Source organism: Triturus cristatus, chromosome 6, assembly GCF_964204655.1.
Source record: "Triturus cristatus chromosome 6, aTriCri1.1, whole genome shotgun sequence".
Lineage (NCBI taxonomy): Eukaryota > Metazoa > Chordata > Amphibia > Caudata > Salamandridae > Triturus > Triturus cristatus.
The window spans coordinates 198,416,088-198,422,087 of NC_140589.1; positions in this window are offsets into that span (position 1 = coordinate 198,416,088).

Sequence of the window (6,000 nt, forward strand, 5' to 3'; positions counted from 1 at the left end):
CCAACTGTCTTCTATGTGGCTTCTCCTCATCCAGCTTCCCCGGCTTCGATATTTCACCCGGAGTTTCCCGTTTTGGTGGGTTAGACAACCAGCGCTTTGCTCTGTCCTGCGCTTATACACAATGCCGCCAAAAAACGCCAACCTACAGGTGAAACCTCCAAACACCCGTAGTGGCAAGAATAAGCACGCTCAAACTAATGGCGCAGAGGAGCTGGAAGCTCCTAACTCAATGCGTGGGACATTTAAAACTGGTAAGTCAATATCTGCTTCTTCTGCTAAAAAAGGGGGAGAGCCCTCGAGCAGGAGCTCTAATCAAACTGTACCTGCACTCTTTGAGAAACAAGCTGCCAAAATTGTTACTAATCTGCGCACATTGGCATCGACTGTTTCTCTCGCACCAGCAGACATAGGAGACCCAACCCAGCATGATAATATTGGTAACACTAATATCATTGAGGGTTCCTCACAGACTACGGGGGTAGACGGAAATACTGCTGTAATTTCTGTAATCAATGACACTTTATTAAACCCCGATTCCGAATTAGAAGTGATGCACTTCTTTGAGCCCTTGCCTGTATTTGGATCATTGTCGCACAGCATTCTGGGATCCGTAGTCTCAAATACTTTGAATACTACGGAAGCCGAAACCAGGATATCTACCCTTGAAGACGAAGTCGCCACACAAAAGAAGGAACTTGCCTTTGTTAAAGCACAATGGGATGATGTCAGCTTCAAGCTTGCTGAGTTGGAAAACCAATCGCGGAGAAATAACTTGCGTGTGTTAGGAGTCCCTGAGAATCTTGGTGGAGCAGATATCCGGAAATTTATTTGTGAACTATTCTCAGCAGCATTCCCGGAACTCACTTCTTGGGACTGGCCGTTGGTCATTGAGCGTGCCCATCGTTTTCCATTTCAAATTAAATCTAAGTCAAAAGAAGGAGAGTACCCGAGAGCCATTTGGTCAGATTCAATAATTTCTTAGCCAGAGAAGCTATTTTTGATCTGGCCAGACCTGACAAAAAGGGTTCTGCTAACGGTTGTTGTTTCTTTGTAAGGCCGGATTTCTGCCAGTCTACTGTTACTAAGCGGTGGCAGTTAAGGCAATTAATAGCAGGTTTCCAAGAAAAAGGCGCCACTGTCTATTTACAAAATCCAGCCAAACTCAAAGTTATTTTCAAAAATCAAACAAGATTTTTTGTTTCAGAAATTTTGGCAAAAGAATATCTCGATTCTCTATGACCTAATGCTTATTTTCAATAGAAATGTTATTTAAAAATGTTATAGCTATGTTGGATTGATATCGTTAGCTGACTGGATTAAGCTGATTTTTGAACACTAATTTTTTTTCAGGTCATCTGGGAGGGGGGCGGGGAGGCACTCTGTGATCCCAGGGACTGGCTGTCCCTGTGCCTCATAAGGTGGGTTGGGGTGGGGGGAGGGTGTCAGGGGAGGGTGTGGTGGGGTGGAGGTGGTGGTGGGGGTGTAATTCAACATCAGTCAAAATTGAGCAATATATAATGATAATGACTGGTTATTTTCAGGATACGGAGTGTTGTTCAGACTGGTCTACTAATGACGTAATATTGGGCAAAGTAATGAAATCTTTTGCTATTGTGATTTGTTTCCAACTTTATAAGGAGCCATGTTTGATAGACCATAGTTTTTTAATCTCCTTCTGTGTTCCATCATCCAATGGATAGGATAATTAAAATTTGCACTTTCAATGTTAACGGTCTTAATGATGCGAAAAAGAGAGGTATTTTGACCAAAATGATTCATTTGTTACAAATAGATATACTCTGCCTTCAAGAGACACACTTATCATGGGAAAAAAGGGATTTGTTAAAGAATCTGGGATTGGATGTGTTAATAGTTTCTAGGCAGACAGGCATTAAACGAGGCGTAGCTATACTCATGTGCCGTAATCTGGGTACTGTAATCAAGACCTCTGCTGATAAGTGGGGCCGCTGGGCCGCGGCAGAACTTTTAATTTCTCAGAACAGGTTCATGGTTTACTCAGTCTATGGCCCCAACCTGGATGACTCTGAGCTATTTAATTATCTAAATCAGGAGCTTGCTCTTAGCAGTATTCCCATTATTTTTTGTGGGGATCTCAATATTCACATTGATGCTGACTTCAGCATCAGACAAAATCCAAGATATAAAGGTTTGAAGCCACGGTCTTTTAAGGCTCTGCGGTCTCTGGTATTAGATAATGCCTTATCTGATGCTTGGCATATTGCCCACCCAGATGAGTATGGCTTTACTTTTTTCTCTGCTCCGCATAGGAAATTTGTTCGTATTGACTACTTTTTTTTTATCTCAGTTCTTTTTGGATAAAATTGAGTTAGAAGTTCTGCCTAAACTATTATCTGATCATAACCCTCTCTGCTTAAAGCTTAGTTTTTCATTAGATGGACAGGGCAATAAATCAACCTGGACGTTCCAGCGGAATTTACTTTTACAACCAGATTATATTCAGTTTATGTCTAATGTTATCCAGGAGTTTTTTTAGATAAACAATGAGTCGGCTTCAGTTCCAGTAGTCTGGGACACATTTAAACAGTTGTACGGGGAGAGACATTAAAATATGCTAACCTTCAATTAAAGGACAAGCGGAACAAATTTAAAAAGGACTGTGATATGGTTCTACATGCAGAGAAACGGCTCGCGGAAAGCATCAAATTGAATAGAGACATAGAGGAATCCCAACTCGATCTATCGATTAAACGCAGCTCTGTTTATGCTCATATAGCCGACCAGGTAGCTCTACATCATAATCAACATCGGACTGAAAGCTATGAACTGAGCGAACAAACCGGGAAAGTTTTAGCACAAAGATTATGCCAAAGAGCTACGGCTAATGAGATTCTTAAAATTCAAGATCTTAACGGGGGCTTTAAAACTTCTAAAGAAGATATACTGGCAGCATTTAATGAATTCTATCAACTGCTGTATCATCAACCGGACAGTATATCTGATCTCGCCACAAAACACTATCTTGAAAAGATTAACACTATAGAAATGTCATATAATATGTGGAGTGTCTCAGCGCCCCAGTTACCTGGGAAGAGATTGAATTAGATATCACCGGTCTTGCGTTCGGCAAAGCCATGGGTCCGGATTCCATTCCTCTAGAATTCTATCGAGTATTTAGAGGAATTCTAAAGCCAGAACTGATGAAGATCTTTTGCTCTGCTTTCGCCGGCAACCCACCAGAGTCATGGTCTCATGCTATTATAGTAATTTTTAAAAAGAAAGGGAAAAATAGTGAAGAACTAGGCTCATATCGACCCATCTCTTTGATTTCTACTGATAGTAAAATTTATTCAAAAATTCTCGCCAATAGACTGAATCCACTGATGCCGACCCTCGTGTTCATCAGACAACATGGCTTTACACTGAAAAGAGACACCACAGACCATGTTAAAAAAATAATAGCATTATTAGACTGGGCCCAGACCTCTGAATCCCCAGTTGCAGTGGCCCTGTGTAATGAATACCAGGAGGTTCCGCAGGAGCGTCAGGAATCCGGAGAGAATACCACAGCCTTCCCCGGCGGCCTTCCGCCTCTATCAGACTCTAGAGTAACGGATGGCACCCCCGGGGAAAACAGGGAAACAAAACAAGGGAAGGCGGGAATACTTCAGGAAGGACAAGGGCTCCACGTCTGGTACAGGTGAGGCTGAATACTACTGTAGGGAAAGAAGGGTTAATTCAGCTATGCAATGTTGAGGCTTCTCCTAATATTCAATTATAACTCCTAAGCACACATACCCTTCTACTGCTAATTCCGTATGAATACTACGGCATTCTACTGCCAGTTCTAGGCGAACAGTAAAGACATAGGCCAGCTTCGAAGAGTATCCTGTACAGCAGAGAGATATAAATTCAGACTGGCGTTAATTGTCCCCGCTAAAAACCCATGCCTGTGTGACGTTCACCACTTACCCCCACTATTTACGGTGGACCGGGAGTCGTATAGGGTTTATATCAGCAGCAGGTATAGCTAGTGCACCTAATTGAGGGGTAATTCACAGAGATGTAGTAACTACAAGAGGCCCTCACAAACGTTCTGTAACTATCACACATAGATATGATTACAATAATAGAAACAAAAGGCAGCGCAAAGCGCTGTTACCGTGGTTCAGTTGTGGATATTCGATATAACCAAGTGGTTCACGCAAGTCTTCCCAAGTAATCTCCAACTTAAAACAAATCAGGAGGAACCCCCACAAGAAGCAGCGAGGTCGGGGTCAGATCAACAAGAGAGGGAAAGGAACAAAAACAACCAAAGGGGAATGGGTGCGAGGCAAAAGGCAAATGCCTCTTTTCCTACAGATGCAGAGCGTGGTGTCAGAGCTCTGTTCGGCGGGGTGGTAGCGCCGCTACAGATGCAGAGCGTGGTGTCAGAGCTCTATTCGGTGGGGGGTAGCGCCGCTACAGATGCAGAGCGTGGTGTCAGAGCTCTATGTGGCGGGGTGATAGCGCCGAGAGCCCGGGTGAAACACCCGGTGGGCGGAGTTACTAGACGAACTCCGGCTTCGATATAACAAAGTACTTCCCGATGGAGAGGGAAGGAAGCTGAAGGGAAACTTGGCAACAAAAGGGACTAAACAGTCCAACGGAGATAAACTACATCAGCATTACCGAACGCTAAGGAAACAGGCTCGTCCTCCGACGAAGAGACAGCACAGCGGGAACAGGAAGCAATGAAAGACGGAAGTCAGGCTCAATGATGCGGATGGAAATGGGGCCCAGAACTAGAACGCTAAGCGCGTTCGGGAGCGTTTACGCTCCTTTTATACTCTTGCGATCGCCGGGCAGGGCTCCGGGGCATGACACCCTGTTGGACGCAGAAAAAGCGTTCAACAGGGTCTCCTGGGAATTCTTATGGTCTGTCTTGCTCTGGATGGGTTTTCCCATTCCATATATTAACGCAGTTAAAGCCCTCTATATCCAACCCAAAGCTGCCATAAGAATAACCGATTCTCTCTCTAAGGGCTTTGCGATAACAAGGGGGACTAGACAAGGTTGCCCTTGTTCCCCCTTGCTGTTCGCATTATATCTAGAACCATATCTACGTAATTTATCCTCTGCGGCAGATATTATACCTGTAAAAATTAATACCAATTCATTTAAAATCTTCGCCTATGCGGATGATGTTGCCGTAACTACCATAGACATTAGACGTGCACTACCAAAAATCATTCTCCTGGCGGAAGAATTTGGCCTACTATCTGGCTATAAATTAAATGTGGCTAAAACTCAATTAATTCATTCTGATTTTGGCCGACCTAATGAATTAGCTTTTGACTCTGAAGCCCAATATCTGGGGATAACGATTTCATCCAAGGTCGATGAGATTGTACGCTTAAATACTGAGCCTGTCCTGAATTCTTCTAACAAAACTTTGGAGAGATTAAATAATTTACATTTCTCTTTTTATGGCCGAGTCAATATAATTAAAATGCTAATCTTTCCAAAGTTTTTATATTTATTCCGAACCCTACCACTTTTGTTTCCGGCATATTATTTCACAAAGATTGATAGAATGATCTCCAGATTCCTGTGGGGGTATCATCGCTCTCGACGAGCGTTGAAATGGTGTTTTTTGCCCAGACTGAAAGGGGGGTGGGGAGTCCCTAATTTTCGGTTGTATTATTGGCTTATTTCTTTAAGATTTATGGGTATACTCCTTTTTTCGGATATTGTCACTGAAGAATCCGTTTATCCCTCAGTCTATGAATTACTGCTAGGCAAGGCGGCTCCTCAATGCTTAGTCAAAATCATTGAACCCAGTTATTATAAAAAAAAACAAATTTAAGATTATTTTAGCCTGTGCTACAATTTGGCGACAATTTAGGAAAAAAATTCTCGGTCTGGGTGAAATTAGCTATTATTCCCCAATGTTTAATAATCTTGCCTTACCTCCCGTTTTTCATGACCAAATCACAAGAAAATGGCTCCTTTCAGGAATACAGATTTTGGGAGATTTAT